General features: G+C 44.9%; 1 long non-coding RNA gene across 2 annotated transcripts in view; it reads right to left on the bottom strand.

The window, feature by feature from the left end:
• Positions 1–413: 413 nt before the first annotated feature.
• Positions 414–17464, bottom strand: part of LOC138116605 (uncharacterized) — a 42623-nt gene continuing 25572 nt past the window's right edge. The window contains exons 2-4 of one of the 2 annotated variants that reach the window (XR_011154235.1): positions 2975–3088; positions 2340–2404; positions 414–1784 (exon numbers count right to left, since the gene is read on the bottom strand). This is a non-coding gene — a long non-coding RNA (uncharacterized lncRNA). The remainder of the gene's footprint in view (positions 1785–2339; positions 2405–2974; positions 3089–17464) is intronic. The other variant, XR_011154236.1, reaches the window with a different exon arrangement.

Raw genomic sequence — 17464 nt, forward strand, 5'->3', positions numbered from 1 at the left:
TCCTTTTCCTTTATATATATCTATAAAGAAAACCAGAACAAAACTAACAGAGTTGTGCCCTAAGTGAGATTGTCTTGACCCTTTGCAGAGGCAGGTCTGCAAGCCAGATCCTCAGAGCCTCTGTCAGCACACACTTCCAGCACAACTCCTTTGCTCATGCTGAGCTCAGCCATGGGTGCAGGATCAGGGCACCTGTTCCCTGTAGAGAATAACCACCAAAAAACATGACTTTTGTTTTAAGTAGCTGAAAAATGTGTTTGGTTCCAAGGGCAGAGCAGGGCAGGCTGTGGTGTTGAGCAGCACCATGGGTTCCTCACCCCAGTGGTGTGGGGATTACATCCATAATTTCCATGCACCAGGGAGGCATGTCAGAGCAATCTGACATCCCAGAGAGATGGATTTTTCATGTAAAAGTAGAAAGTTATTAGCTCCCAAAATGTTCTCTTGGCAGCAGCTGGATAGCAAGTACTGCCCTGGGGAAGGCAGGTGCTGGGCCAGCACGGCCCTGCAAAAGGTTTTGTGTCGTCACATATTGGAGAATAGTGTAATAAAAACCAAGGATTTTTATTCCTGAAAGAGCTCAGTCACTCATGCCACAAGGAAGATTATGTTTAATTAAATATTGAACCCCTTTATATATCTGTACTAGGCTCTGAATCACGCTCCCTTTCCTTACATCCAGAGGACATTCCCACATCTTCAAAGATTTTACAAATGAGGCTGGTTGAGAGTTTTGTTTCCCCTGGAACTGAAGGTGAGCTACTTTGGAGATGGAAACCAGCAACTCTTGAAAATCCCTCTTTCAGCAGAACAGGCCAGGAAAAGAAAAAAATATACAATATCCCAGAAGTGAGGATGACATTTTAATAGCAGAAACACTACATTATTATTTAGTACCTGTGCTTTGTTGCTATGCTGGAGGGCAGGTTACACCTCTTCCACTGAGTTCTGTAATGGGCCCTTGCACTTCAGTTACTCCTTGTTTGATTCCTGCGATATTTTCCTGACTCCTTTTTGGGGAAACTTTCATATTCCTGCTAAAATTTAGTCACTGGGGACTGCTTAGACATCCTCAGGCCCCCCCTTGGATTTAAACTCCATCTTTTTTGTGAGTGTGCTGTGAGTTTTCTTCATTGCTGGGATATGTGTTATCTCGCTCAACTGCATTTAATTTGGTCTCAATTTGCATACTCTCGTCCTGGGCTGAATCTGTCAAGATTTTCCCATGACACATTTTGCCTCTGCTGTTCCCATGACACATGTTCCTTCTGCTGCAGCAAGATCTACTCTGTGGATTCATCTTTTCTTTGGAGAAAAGTGAGGCTGTTTTTCCGAAGTTCAGGTTCTCGCCGATAGGATTTTCCATGCCTTCCCAGATCTGCAGTGATGTCAGTTCACACACAATCTTTCTCAGTTCAGCAGGGATGAAACTCAAAATCCTTTCTCACTTCAGTCTCTCACAGCTGGCTTGAGCAAAAGGTTGTGGTTTGTGCCGTGTCATCTGGTTTGCTGTTGGGTGTTCAGGGCTTGCTTGAAGCCATTTCTACAATAAAAAGACTAAATTCTAAATACCATCCAAAGACTGGGCACGTGTGTACAGAATTAGGACCCCTTTTCAAAGACCACCTTGGGGTGAGTCACTTGACCTGGCTGTACCTCAGTTCTCCATTTATAACAGAGGAAAATAATATTAATGCAAGTCTAACTTTCTTCAGATACTGTGAGGCTCAGTGCACAACCAGAGGTGATGTTCTCGGGTATTGCAGTAATAGGGGTCACAGGAGCTAGATGGAAAAGTAAAGCAGAAGCTAGTTAAGACTTTCTCAGCTGCAAAGGATTAGTGTTCATTTTAAAATCTCTGGCTCTTGGCAAATTGGGAGAGTTACTAACCTGTAGCTTAAAAAAAAAAAACCAAAGCAGCTGAAACAAGGGTGTTAGCAAGTCTGGCAGCACAGCAGCACGGTGCACCTTATCTCTATCCTGGTGGAAAATCAAAGGCACATTTCCAGCTGTGCCCGTGAGCACTGTTTGGTCACTGAACAAAGCAACTGGCACCTCGTATCCAACCTACAGAATGATCACAGCCTGCTTCAGGTGCACAAACAAGTGCAGAAATGAGCTCCATGCACAGAACTCATTGTTATTCAATCAAGCCTTTAATTGTAAATGTTTTAAGCAAGGAATTCTCTGTTTTATGAAAGTGTGCTCAGCATTACTCCACCACAGACATCTGTCATTCAGCAGGCACCACCCAATAAAAGTGCTTAAAATGTTCTGTTCCTCAATTAAAATATAAACCAGAGCTGTTTAAGGGCTTTTACGAGGTGATTTCTATTTACCTGACAGATTTCCACACTGGATAAGCACAAAGCAGGATTTCAGTTTCTGATCAGAAGTGATGGCTCTGCAAAATAGCAAAGCTTCAATTGTTTTAATTTATTTCTTTTTGGTTTGGTTTTTTATTTAATTCCAGGAATAGTAAAAATCCATGAAGAAGAAAGGAATTCCTATGCCAGATAAAACCTAGGAAGAACAAGGAAGAACATCACACATGCTGTGCTCCCCAAAAGGAGCCAGAGAGCTTTGGCCCTGGGCTTGTATACTGGAGGAACTGGGATCCAGGATGAACTCCTGGAGCCTGTGCCAGCACCTGCTAACCTTTTTTTCCAAATTTCATCTGATAAAAGCCAGGGAAAGTGCTCTGCTCTGGTCTGAAACAGGCTCTTATTAAGAGAAACAAGACTATGGCTAGACAAAATCTCTCATTCTCCCCAAAGAAACACTGCATGAACGCTCTCATGGTTGTTCCACTGCAGATGGATATTTCATCTCTCATCTGCTTTACTATGGCTCTCAACAAAGATCTTTCTTTTTATCCTCCCTTCTACTCAAGCAGGAGTGGACGTTACATGGAAAACAAGCATTTTCACAAGAAAACCCCTCTACTTCTTGTTCCAGATCCTCAGAAACTCACCTTCAGTGGCACGAGAGATGCAGGAAAGGCTTTGCTGTGTGTTATGCTTTGTACAATGTGCTGATGCGTGGTCTCCTGTGCTCCATCCTCTGGCAGGGAATCACTTCAGTGCACCTGGTCAGCATCAGGATAGAAGAGGATGGCAGTGTCAGGAGGAGAAGATTTAACTATTGCAAGACAAAGCTTTCAGCATCAAACCTTAAACTTCCTGGTTTTGCCAGATAACAATATTTTTTGGACCAGTTTGCCCTGTCCTGCATGGCCATTAAGCCATTGTGACACTTCATCACACCAGTCACAGCTGATTTCTGACAGCGTGAGCAAGCCAAGGATGGAGCCTGTGGCGAGGGAAGGTGGGTGGGTTTGCCCCATCTCCTCCATAGCTGGGTGCCACCCTGCTCCTCCCTGCAGCTGCTTTTTGGTGCCTGCAGCTCCACAGAGCCTCACAACAAGACGAACTGACATTCCACATCACAGCAGCCTAGCCCAGGAAACACAGGCTTCTCCCAGGAGTTTCAGGTATCCGGTGTTCATCCTGCCACACCGCACTGAAGGGACAAAGCTGCCTGTGCCAGAGGTAACAATAATTGCTGATGCTAAACCTCGAGTTGGTAAGTCTCTGCTGAGCTGCCTCATTAGATTCTTCTAGGGGAGATGTTAATTCCCTTTTAAAATTAAGGAGAGGCAAAGCAAACAGCAGCTAAACCCAACAACAGGTACACAAGAAGCTCCCGGATTTTGCACTGCAGGTATTCTTAGGAGGCTTTCTGCCTTGAACCACACTGCTTGGAAAGTGCTGGGAAATCTAATGTTAGTCCTTAACTCAGTCTGATGTGTGTGTTTTTTCCTTTCCAGCAGTAGCATGAGTTAAGGACAAGGCATTAGCCCTCACTGCGATCCCCCCACTGTCAGTTCAAGTCAGATTCTTCCCGTTATTTATATGTTCCCTTTTGTAAGTGTATCGATTATACAAGTGAGTTCTCAAGTGCTTGGGCACTCAATACAGCCACACAATGGAGGAAAGCGTCCAGGTTAGCACAGAATTGCACATGTGCTGAGCATGCCAGGGGACAGGAGTAAATAGTGACATGTACAGTTCAAAGCCACCTCTTCAGAGCTTTCTGTTTTGCTGTATGGCAATTAAAAATAAAACCTGCATTTCAAATTCCAAGGTGGAGCAACCAAAGTTTGTCAGAGTTATTCTTAGCCATGGCAGAATTGCCACCTTCAGGCCATTTCTGAACACACCAGATTATTCCATGATAATCCAAAATCCAGCACAAGCTCCTCCCTCCCCTCTGTTCATTTTACCCTCTGCATTATGAATGCTGTGGGTAAGGGCTGCCTGTTTCACAGGGGGCTTGGTATCACAGAAAGCTGGTTGTTGATCTCTGGATGCCTGCAGGCCAGCAATCTGTGCTACAAGTTACCCCTCTTAAAAAAAAAAAAAAAAAAAAAAAGAACCAAAAAAAAAGACAAGTGGATAAAACTGATACAAGCATCTGTAACAAGCTAATTGGACCCTTGTGGGCAACACAGCAGATACAAAATTAAAACAAACAAAACATCTCATTGTACAACTGTACTTCCAGGACCGTTATCACAAAGGGATCTGTCTGGATTCTTATTTTAGTTTTGTTTTGTTTAAAAGGACCTGATTATGGCCAGAGCTGGAGTATCACAAGTCTGTTTTCATCTATAAAGAAAGGATATTTTGCCTCTGAACCTGAGAAATTGTTAGAAGTTGGTAATTAGTATGACTTGTTAATAGAGTTTGGCTGTGATTAAGCTGTGATTGAGTGTGAGTTTGGTTCTTGTCAATGCGAATGCCTGTAAGGTTGAGAGATGTTTAATGAGACACCTGTTGTCAGCAGCACCCGGTGGGCTTTGTTGCGCCTGATTGGAATTTGTACCACAGAGCAGGAGCAGCAGCACCGAAACACAGCAGCAGCAACAGCAGCAGCAGCACCAAAACAGCAACAGCAGCAGCAGCAGCACCAAAACAGCAGCAGCAGCAGCACCAAAACAGCAGCAGCAGCACAACAGCAACAGCAGGCCCAGCCCCAGCTGGAGGATTGCTGGCAACAGCAAAGGATCCAAGAGAAACGGAGGGTCAGACCCACAAGGAACATCCATCCAGCTGCAAGGACTGCCTCATGCTGGGACCAGGTTTACATCCTTCAGCACAGCCAGAGACTGCACTGGAAAGCTCCAGGGATGCTCCATGTCCCACAGGTCATGGTGCTTGGGGTGATCCATCATCCAAGCCATGCAATTACAGCTGACTTGGGCAGTGCAACAGGCAAAAACATTGACATCTTTATCTAGTCATGAAGGGATGTTGGCTTGTGCTGCTGTGTGATGGTGTGTCTTTGGGAGATGGCAAGAGGGGGGAATGCAGCCAAGCAGGTTTAAGCCTCTCTACCCCCAAAATGTCCAGCCCTTGGGTAGCTGGCAATAGTGGGGCTCTTTAAAGTGTGACACTGATGGAAAAAGGGTCTGCCCAGCCCAGCCCTTGCTCATCCTTCCCCTCTGGCATTCTCCTCAAGGGAAAATGTCCCACTGAGTGACTCAAGTGACCCAAGTACCTCTTGGCCTTTGAACAGAAAAAGTTTCGTTCATAGATGACATTTTTGTCTCATCAGCATAATTTTCCACGTGACTCCATATACCACACCTCACACCAAAACCTGAGCCTGATGACAAATTTGTGTACTTGGGACTACACATGTAAAATATTATTTCCCCCTGTATGTCTATTAAACATTTTCAAGTGGCTGCTACTTAAAATATAGGTTTTACATTCAAAAAGCCAAAGAAGCTGGAAACAATCACGCTGGCCACTGTCGCAGGCTTTTAATGTGAAATGCCCGAGCTGGGAACAGGAGCAGAAACATTTCTGCTCATGGAATGTGCCTCGGGAAGGAGCCATCGGCTTTGTGATGGATCGGAGCAGCCACTGGATGGCATTGCTCTACACGAATGGACCTGCGAGCACAAGCACTCAACACGGGCTGCTGTGCCAAGGAGATTAATTCAGCCCCGAGAGGCTCACGCCACCGTGACCTTACCAATTCTTTAAATAACATTCAGAGTTCTCTTGGCTGCCTGGGTGAGAGCTCTGGGCACAGAGTTTGGTCAGAGTGAACAAAGCCGATATCCTGAAGCAAACCTATTTCTAGGCTGAGTGCATTTGTCTTTCACTTTACATGAGATCAAATATTCACCCAGTTTTTGATAGGTTTCCTTCTCATGAGATGGGAAAAAGAATCGTTTGTAATTTCTGGCCGTATCAAACCATCACAGGGCAGGCACAGCCAGCCAGGAAGCAATGGCTTGACTGAAGCCCCGACGCTGTGGACGTGCTGGCCAGCCAGCTCAGCTCCCCAGGGCTCACGGGGTGGCAGACAGCTAAGGCTGTTGAGCTGAGCAGGTTATTCGTGTGTAGTGAAAAGACAAACCAAAGGAAAATGGAAAATAACTGGGTGTCTGGCATGTTCTGCTTTGCTGTGTGCTCCAGAGCATCAAGCCCTGATTATTTCCCACGTGCAGTGCCGCTCCATGCAACAGTAGCCTCTCAGGATATGTTAATACAACTTTGCTTTCTGCTACATCACTTATTGATAAGGAATCAGCTGGTGGCCAAATAACCTGATGTTCATATTTTCCCTGGGGTTCTGCGTTTCTGTCATTACTGACACTCTGTGTTGGCCTCATTCTTTCAGCGACTACATGTGGCCAAGCCACAAGAGAATATCACTAGCCCAGTTCGTGCCCAAAAGAAATCTGCTGATGGCTTTGGAGGTGCAGCAGGATATTAGGAACTGTAGCCCCACAGAAGGTGTATCTGAAGGGGGATACACTGTTTGTGAGGGTCAGTTGACAGTCATAGCCAGCAGATGTACCTTCAGTTAGGACACATCATCAGGTGAGTGCTTGTACATGGGCTGGTACAGCTGTTCTGGGCACAGAGTTCCTATTAGTATTGCCCCGTTTTGACCAGTCTAATAAATTTAATGATCATAGTCAATTAGATAATGGCAGTTACACTGCGATTAAAGTTAGGTCATCTGTTCAAGTCCTCCAAAAGCTCCTTCACTCCCAGTTCTCAGTTCTTTACTCAAACTCCTGTGCCCAGCTGCCTTTTTAAGTACTGGAGAGGTAGGATGAAAAAATTGCTGAATAAAATAAATGCTACATTTGTTTTATGAGCCCATTTGTCCCCTTTTTCTGGATTTACCTCCCAATCCAAACAACAAGAGAACTGTATCCATCTTGATGTGCTCAGCAGTCCACTGATAAATGCCCTCTGCTGTCAGAAATGCTCAGGCATGGTGGGAAATTGAGGTTATATCAGCAGGGGGCCGCTCAGATCCTTCTTCTGATGGCCCCAGCTCTGCTACAGTGGCTGTTAGAGGAGACCAGAACAACTGGTGGTGATTGCCTGTTTCACGTCTCCTATTAGGAACCACTGCTTGAGGTCTCTTGTGCCACCCATGGGAAGATCTCTATGAGGTGACACCAGCGAGCTCAGTGGTTTTGATCTCTTTCTATTGACTTTAGAGGAAATGGCAATTTCTTCCCAACTTCAGCACCTCAGGGTTATGTTTGAACACAAGCAGGATAAATCTGATTATCTTCATTTATTTCATAGTCAGGAGCATAAAGACTAAAAGAAGGGTGTTTCCTATTGTTGGTACACTGCATGGCAGGCTGTGTTTGGAAAAGATCCCCTCGGACCCAGCATTCATGGGATGGCAGAAATCCCAACTAGGGTACTCACTGCTGTGCTGGCTCTTTTAATGCAATGACCTCAGCACACAAAGGTGACCCTGGAAAATGCAGGGCAGCCCAGAACACTGGCAGGCAAAGGGAATTCAGAAAAAATAAAATTCTAGACTAATTCCAACCCATTACAAAACTATCAGAAAAATTGAACTGTATCTGCTGAAGTGTCTGGTTCTGTCTGGTGGCACAATGTAACAGGGGATCTGTCACTGTCAGTGCTGCTCTTGTCTCGCTGAAAGCTGTGGTGCCTTTCACAACCACGAAATAAAAATTCAAGCCAGCTGTCCCACCTGCCAGAGCAGCTTCTATTCTGGGCTCCCATGTGCCATAGGTATCGTGCTTATTGATTAGCTGGGGCTTATTGCCCCTTGCCAATGTTAGGGAATATTCTCCTGGTTATAATCACCAGGACTAACACAGGCAGAACATTCCAAGCCAGGAGGGGCTGTGCCAGGGTGTGGCTATGTCTCCAGGTTAGACTGTGGTGGGATTGGTATGAAATGGAAAGAAGCTAAGAGAAAGATTGTTTTGAGAAGTCACCCAAGTCAGAAAAGACTGGGGGCCTCTGTGACTCTGGCTGTCAATAAGGTGTTAGGTAGGGGAAGATTAACACCCTTTAGCAATGACACAGCTGTTCCATTGAAGGTGATAACATGTAATCAGGGGAGGGAAGAGTCTAGCACGGAATAATGAACAGAGCAAGCAAAGATCAGCAAAAGGGAAGGTTTTAGCCCAAAAAGCTGAAAAAGCCTCTTAAAGCCGATTATTTTAGTGGGTACAAATAAGTATAAAAAGACCCACAGCCTCACTTTAGGTCTGCACAACAAGCTCAATTATTTACCCCTCTTTCTAAAGTCAGTCTGGCTCCTAGGAAGAAGAAAAATAGTGATAATGTAGAGAATAAAGTCTCTTATCTGCCTTGGCAGTGAGTGTGCAGATAAACACAAAAATCCTTACCCTAAAGACAGCATGTAGCACTGAATCTTTTCCTCTGAAAGCACAGCAAATTATGGTAAGAGTAGGGCTGGGAAGACAATAGATTTAATGGTGGAAAGAACCTAGTATTTTGTCCACTCTTGCCTTCCTTGGAAAGGAACAAGAACAAAGAATTTCTCCCTCAACTGCTAATGGCTAAAGGTTGAAATTGGTGTTTTGATACACCTTCAGCTTTGTTGCTGACCTGACTGAGCTTGTCCACTGCATCAGGAACCCCCAGGTCAGTAGATTTCCACAGGGGACTATAAAACATCAGGATGCTTAATGCAGAGTTAGTGGTGCAGTTCCAGCAGATGTGAGGCCACCATCATAACCTCTCTGCTCCCCCTGTGCAGGAACAGCCTTTCTTTACCCATGTGGCCTGTTCCACGATTAGATTTTGGCTTGAGGAAGGTGGGGGGGTCTAGCTGAGAGATGGAAAAGAAAAAGGGATCACCCCTTTAAAATACAGCAGGGGTTTAGGCTGATCATGAACCATACTGTGAAGAAAGCACAGCCTTCAGAGGCAGTGCTAGGGGGTCTCAGCGAACACCCATATGCAAAGAAAATCTAAATCCCATGGCTCTCACTGAGAGAGGGAACATTTTAGTTGATCTCTACCACATCCTTCAAAGCCCTGAATTCCTGCTGGGTAGGAAGTGAGAACTGCTTATCCATTCCCTACAGGAGCCAGGGACCCACTGGTCCTTTCCCACACCTCAGTGTCCCCTCCCCATCTTATCGACTGCACATAACCCACCTGAAAAGTGACTGCTCTCAGCCCCCCAGCCCCAAAGATGGAAGGTCCTGTTCCTCCCTGCTGGACACGGGCAAGTCACCAACCTTTGGTCAGATGTGCCCCGTGAGAAGCATCCATGTCCCTTTTCACTCCAAACTGCCCCACAGCCATCCCACACAAGCTATTTCAAGGAGTAAAGTGAGACAGGCCGTGCCACCGGCTCGCAGGGAGGTGACAAGAGCTACATCTGTTCGCTCTCCTCGGCGCTCAGGAGCTGTGACATTGCTGTCGGTACAGCCTGAAACAGAGCAGGCAGGAGCTCCAAGGAAGAGGAGAGGGTCTGGATGGAAACAATAACAACTGCAGGGACACCACCAGCACCAGTGGGAGCAGAAATGTTGCTTTCCCACTTGTGAGAGCAGCAGAGCATATGGCCAGTCTGGGACTGTTGTCAGCAGCCCAGAATGGGGCAGCTCTGTTCTGGCAAGCTCCATTTTTTGTCTTTATGACCAGAGAATAGTTGCATGTTGGAAGCTCTGTAGTTGCTAGGGGAAGAGCCATTAATATGCTGGTGACTGAGAAGTCAGCCAAAGCAAGTGCTGAGATAAAATTACTTTTTCCCACTTCTGTTTCACCCTGAGCATGTCATCCACTGTGTTTTCTCTGCTCAGGGTACCTCACGCACACTGTGCTGTGCTAACTTCTTTGTCCTTTCTGATTTTATTTTTCACCTTTCCTAACTGTGACTCCAAAGAATAATACTAATCTGACAGACTAGAAAGACTTCTTACATCATAAATCCCTACTTACTGGCGGAGTAAGACTGCAGACTGTGTCTCTCTCCTGTAAAAACACCTTTTCTCTAATAGCCTGAAAAGCAAGCATAGCAAATAAAATAATAGTGATGGTGAGCTAATGCTGCTAAATCAATGATGAGACTGGAAAAACATCCATAGGAGGGTGATTCTACAGAATAATGAATAATTTGGTGATGGGTGCTACCTGGTTCCCAGCACACAAGAAGTTAATGTGCTTCTCCCTGCCCAGCTTCTGTGCATAATCTTGTTCCAGAACAGTAATGGTTTTTTCCCCCTGTAGTTTTACTCTGCTGGGGCAAGCAGTGCCTTCCCAGGTAAGGCCCTCCCCTCCCACACTTGCAGCCTGTTTCTCCATACAGATCAGTGGAGCCCTCAAATCTTGTCTGCACAAGGTGACAAGTCCAATTCTGGAAAGGTTTACTCCAAATCAGAAAAAATTATTCTTATTCCAAAATAAATACATCTGTAAATCTCCTGATTTCAGAATATTGTTCACAAAGTGATGAAGAGAATACAAGGTGAGCACCCCCTGAGCAGCCTCCCTCCCTTCCAGCACAGTCCCCATCATAAATAACAATGGAACTGAACTATACACAGAAGACGACTTTTTTTTTTTTTTTCCAAAGCCCTCAGGTTTAAAGCAACTGTTCCCAACTCCCTCCATTAATCCCCCAGACACAGCCCCTTTCCACTGCTACACAGGAGTATGGCTCCAAACCATTCTTGAATGAAGTCAGCTCTGCTTTGCCTATGGTTTGCTCTAATCCACACCACTTATAGATATTTTCAAAACTGGGAAACAATGCAAAGCCGCACTTTGTGTGATCATGCAATACCCTGCAAACACAACTATTCATTAAAAAAATAGACTAGGCACTACGACTGCCAGCTCCTGATTCTGCTGTGACACAGACACATTATTTTTCCACTAGAGGAATTTTTTTGCCATGAGACACCGAACAAAAGTCATGAGCAGTTCGTCTGATCAAAGAAATCTCTGCAAGAGTCTGTGGCAGCTTCACCCACCCCTTCATGCCAGCCACTGCTCATTTCACTGAACACTCGCTCTGCTCTGCACTCAGCCCTTGAGAAATTCAGAGCAGATTCAGTACTGTATAGCAATACATTGAGAACAACTGTGTTGTTTCTATCAGTGGAAAAGGAATTTAACTATTCCTGGGCCACAGAAAGCTTGTATGCAATGCCAGGATCTGTTAATACTTTGCCTATACCATCAGTATGGATGTACCTGGCCTTGCTCCGGTGCTGAACAGTGGTATAAATAAAAACGTTATTAATTTATAAAATGCCTTGCCTTTATTTAACAGGTCAATTAAACTCTTAAAAAATTATAATAATTACAATAACCAGTATGCCATAAGCTGTTTGGAAACCTTCTCAATCTTAATTCATTTTCTCTACAGATCTTGTGACTGTTCATTTAATCACAGGGTCACGGTCAGATTTCAGATGCAGAGCTGGGTCCGCTCTATCTGCTCCCTGGCACTATCAGCACCTCCAAATACACCAAGTGACTTCAGTCTACTCCACATGCAGATACTGTGCAATAAATAATGAGCCATGTAATTATAGTTTGAATATTGAATCAGTCTCTGAAAGACAGAAGTGTAGTAGATGAGTTTTGTGAGGACAGGAACAGCATTTGCTGAACATACTTGGGATAATTTCAGTCAAACCATGAACAAGAGCACTTTGGGTTGAAAGATCTACAGAAAAACGCATCTCTGTTCTGCATAAGACTTGGCTGTTTTTTCCATTGGCTTCCACACTAATTTGGAGCAAAACCACAAACGCTGACCTTTTCCATTAAAAAAACAAAAGTACGTCTCCAAGGCAGTGGGAACCATGAAATCAGGAGCTGGAATACAACATTGTGGCCTCTTTTGAGAAAGCCAAAGAGCAGCTGCAAACCTCAAAGCCCCAGAAGAGCTATGAATTCTGGACCACCATCCTTAAAGCTTGCTGACATGGATGTGGAAGGAAAAAGCCCTGATGTGGCAATCCCTGATGAGTGTGCCCTATGTTGCAAGCCCCCAGCTGACCTGCACCAAAGCCATAAGTCTTGTAACACCAAATGTCCACTTCAGCCTTTCCTCTGCAGGAAATAAAGAGGCAGTTTGGGATCCAGTGCTCCCAGCTCCTGACTTCTTCCTGGCTTGGCAGATGAACAGCAAAGGAAGCAGGAGCCAAGGAGTCCAGCAGCTTCCAGAACCTCCCCAGGCAGCTGTAATAAAATCAGCTAATTGGTAGGGAAAAAGCAGATTCTCTTGTAACTTGGTCAGCATCTGATCCATCAGTTTTCTTTAACAGAAAACTGCTCCTTGAGGGAATTGCATTGCCTCCAGTCCCCAGTGTCATGAAAACCGCGGGGGTAACCATGAGCTTTATATCATCTTTGGGCAAATAGTCCATGGCTTTCACAAGAGAATAAATAAATCATTATTCAAATTTCACACGTGGTGAAACTGAGGCACCAGAAGGTGCACTTCCCTGAACAGTAGTTACAAATTCACTGCTCCAGCTGGGCCTGGTTGTCAACTCTGCTGACCTCTGCTCTTTTAGCACAGGCTTCCATGTCATCACTGCACACAGGCAGTCATGGTGGCAAAAGACCACGGATTCATCTTTCTCACCTCTTGAATTTGCAGTGTCACTGCTCCAATATGGCTTCATATTGAAATATTCTGAAGTTTTTATTGAAATGAAAGGGTGCTTTCAAGGTGAAGGAAGAGGGAGACTGATTCTTTGTCTGGAAAAGACTATAATTGTCTGAAGAAAATAGCCCTCATTGATTCAAATGGAATAATTGGGATGCCATTAATAGCTATTAGTTTGGTGATGAGAAGGACCTATTTAGTGAGGCTAAAGGATTAAAGAGGAAACAATCTGAATTCTGTCTCTCACAGCACACCCCCTCCAAAACCTCCTCCGCAACTCGACCGCTGCCCGGCTGACGTTAAACTGCCAACGCTGACAAAAAGGGGATGTTGCATCTTTTATAAACAGCCTTTTGTTTGCTGCTCTGACACCTGCGAAAAGCAAAATTGTTATTTTCTTGCTGCTTGTTGCTAGTTTGATGCCCGCTCTGGGGCTCTACATCAGAGACACTGTTCAGAACAGGTTGCAGGGGTCCGTTTCCGTGCTGTCTGCCGATGGTGCTGCCTGAAGGAAAACCATGGAAACGGAGTTTGACAGGCTCACAGGGACCCACGGCTGCCAGAGCCGCTGTCTTTGAGCGCCTGATGAAGACATCACAGAGCAAACACAACATTAAAACACTGCCGGCTGCTTTGCATCACTTAGAATGCAAATCTCTTTGTTCTGCTCGGCCTTTGCATTTGGTAGCCAAGGAATCTGTGCCATCACCGAACACAGATTTGACGACCTTTTTTCCTTCCCTGCACACCACCCCAAAAAATAATAAATCATTTGTTGCGGTAGGGAGGCTTGTGTGGGAATGTACATGTGAAACAGCCCTGGCTTTCTGCAGTTTCTAGGATTTCTACGCATAAACTAAATGCCCACATTGCAGAAAAGAGTGGGTTGGGCTGCTTTGTGGCTCCCTGTGCATTATTTGATTTGGATTCATTTACATGGCAACTCACAGGGGTAAATTCTATGTCATCTTTATGTCATGGATTAAAAGGCAAAAGTGATCCTTTATTTGAGCAGCATGTCCCTTCCAACCCTTCAAGCCACATGAAAGCCACATGATGAAAACAGAGAAGGAAAACCCCAAACCCTCCCACCTCCAGAATTCCAGTTTTATAACTTTTTATGCTAAATTTGAGGAGCTGTGTGGTTATTAATTCCCCCTTCTCTTTGCAAGCAGCCTCTATTTTAGCTGCAATTTCTGACTGCCTTGGTCAAGGTCAAAATTTCTACACGATCTTTGCCTTGGTGCTTGGATGTGCCATTTCAGCAACTCCTGACAAGCTGTGCTGAACATGGGGCAGCCAGGAAGCTTTTCGTGCTGATTGGAGAAACCCTGGTGACTGTCTGAAGAAGGACAGAGCTGGTGGGGGCCAGCAAACAAACTGATCATCCTCTCAGAAGCAGTAATTTCTCATTGTGTTCTCCCTGCGCTGCCCAACTCCCCCATTACGCTGAGAGGGGCTGATCCTTGCTCAACTGGCAGCAATACCCAACTGGAGGCTACAGCTCATGAATGGGAAATTATTTAAGCACAATATATAGATCCACCTCAACCACGATCCAGTAAGACTGAAATGGGTATTTAGGTTAAGATCATTCTCAAAGGCTTTCATGAAAATACAGCTGGAGGCCTTATCTGCGTAGCTTCTCAGTAAGTTTTGGGAAGCTGCTGCTCAAGGGCCCCAGAAAGGAGCTCATGACCGGCAGGAGGACTTGACATCTTCATGGCCATACCTTGGGGTTACTCCAAAATGAAGCTACTGCTTCCTGCCCAGACCTCTTCCTAATAAAGCTGGTAGCCAGTGGGAATAATCCATAGAAATGCCACAGTTTTGGCACCCTCATTTTTAGTGGGAGCAGTTCTACAACTGGGAACAGAGGATGGACACAAGGATAAAGACACTTCCAAGTCATTGCAAAGTCCTTTTCCTTTCCTTGCCACTGCCCCAGTGGATGTTGGTCTATGTCATCTGTTGGCCCATCAAAGTTAGGCATCTTCATACAAAGCTGGAGAAGAACAATCTGCCTAGACAAGGTTTTCCTGCTTCCAGTACTGGTCCCAAGATGCTTTGGCTTTCTTTTCCAGCTACAGCCTGGGAAGGACCCACTTTACAGCATGGGTTAGCTGTGTCTGCAGAAACTATTAAGTGTGGGTGAAATTAGTGTACAGTTATTGGAAAAATACGGCTTTAAATCACCATAAGAGTATGGAGGAGATGTCACACTGTATTTTGGCAGTCACCAAGGAGATCCAGGTGCTCTCATTTCTCTCTGCTTCATATACACCTTTGGGTTATGCAAAGTCTTTCTCCTTTTACACTCTTTTCCACCCTTCTTGTTTCTTTTCAGGCTGACTCCTTGAAAGACCTTTCATTTTCTTGTGGACTCATTGACTGAGCTTTCCTGACTCAAATCCCTCTGTAGGACCTTGCAGAAATGACATCAAAATATCACCATTTTGAAGCCACATGCTTTTCCTGCCCACTGATGTCCTTTGAGTTTGAATTGCAGTGCTCAGTTTTGACTGTGGGGCAAAATGGGTGGTTTCCTGACTAACCCAATGTCAGGTCAGAAAAGAAGAATGAAAACCAGAAAGGCACCCCAGAATTTCTGAGCAGAAGACAATCAGATTTCTGTGTCAAAAAAATAGCAAAACTAAGGATGAGGGACTTGCATGAAAAATCTTGTAGGCAGTTTTTTTTTTCCTCTTCATTTCCTTTCTCTCACAGTGGGACAAATTCCATTACTATTTCAGTTCATCTGTAAAACATGAGGAACCAGCTGGGCATAGCGTTGGTTCAGAATGAGGGCAGCTGACAAGGGGAAGGTAAAAGGAACTTGTAATTGCTGCAGTTCTCTCCAAGAAATTATTGCAACATGAAAAAGAACCCCTCAAACTAACTTCCAAAAGATAAAGGAAGGCATTAGGACACCATCTAACACTCCCTGACATGGAAGACTCCAAGGTATAATTATTAATGCATTAGTTGTTTAAATATAGGCCATCATCTCCTGTTGTCTCAGGTTTTCTAGAGCTCATTGTCCTCTGGTGCTTGCTTAGGATGGGCTGCAAACAGGGAGGAGGCAGCTCTAAGAGTATGGGAGCTGAGTTAATGGCCAGAACTTGCCTAAGGGTGGAAAACAGGACGTGAAAGGCCAGAAAAAGGTTGAGACCAGCTGCTTTAGCACACACATTAGATGTCTGGGGTATTTTGGGGTGGATTTTAGGTTCCATACCTCTTTATACATGTTAGTGACCACTGTGTGTTACTTCAATTCAGGGACCATGATACCCAAAGAATAAATGCTGCATTTTACATCTAAATGCTCCTTCATCCTCAGAGACTTTGGAAATTAATCACCAATGCAAGTTGTAAAAACCTAGTTCATCAACAGCATGTGTCATTTCCCAAGGAACACAGAGAGGTGTGATGGCACAAGGCCTTTCCCAGGGAACTGTCCCCCCTAATAGTGACACTGCTCAAGTGAAGCCTGAGTCCCATCAGTGGGAAAGACCCCTCCCCTTCAGACAGCAGCACTGATCAGAGAGTTTGGGACTCCCAGTATGTTACAATTTGCAAGTCCACAGCCATTAGACAGAGAGGGAGATTCAGAAACAGCCTAATTAGTTGCATTTTCTTTTCTAACCCCAGTCAAAAACCAGTCAGACTGTGCTTTAGTTTGACATCCTATTAAATGCAGAACACAGGCCAATAGCTTTCATTTTCCCTTGTGATGCCACAGACTGTTGTTTTTATAGTTTGACAGAGAGACATAATTAGGCCTCAAAAAGGACAAGTCTAGACTATTAGTTCCCCACAGAGGTTCCCTGGAAAATCAGAACCCACAATTGTTCTCCGCTTTCCCACTGAGCCAAATTTGCGGATATCTGCTCTCCTGCCTCAGATTTTCTGTGCACAACCATTAAGCCTGGAACTTCACTGTCCTTTCACTTGAAGGGCACAAGGGAAGAGAAAGGAAAGGATGGTGCTGTGCTGGATTTTCCAAAGGGAGAAAACATGTTAAGGATAATACATGGCACTGCTAATGCTGTAGGTGTAGGTGCTTCTCAGTGCTGCAGCCAGAGTAGCAGAGAAATTTATTGCCGTATTGCTGAACTTTCCTTGCTGTCCAACAGAATCTGACTTCAAAAAAATAAAAGTTATAACTTTTTATCTCAATTACATATAAGATGAACCAGACACAAAGCAGCAGCCTGGCTGTGATTCCTCTCCTGGTGTCACAGCAGCTGTCATCAAAGCAAGGCTTTTAGTGACGCTTCTCACTGAGACCCTTGCTCATTTTCCTCTCTGCGTCTGAGTTACCTGCAGCTTCACTTTTTGTTTCTCAACCACCAGGAAGCAGATTCAGTCTTTGTGTACCACAGTCTCTTCCTCACAAGCAATTCCTTAGTCCTTCTTTGCCAAGTGCTACACACCAGCTCCCCCTTGCTTAGTTTCCAAGGGCTTGGATGGTCCTGTCGAGCTGCAACCT

The sequence above is a fragment of the Aphelocoma coerulescens genome, chromosome 10 (genome assembly GCF_041296385.1).
Source record: "Aphelocoma coerulescens isolate FSJ_1873_10779 chromosome 10, UR_Acoe_1.0, whole genome shotgun sequence".
Classification (NCBI taxonomy): Eukaryota; Metazoa; Chordata; class Aves; order Passeriformes; family Corvidae; genus Aphelocoma; species Aphelocoma coerulescens.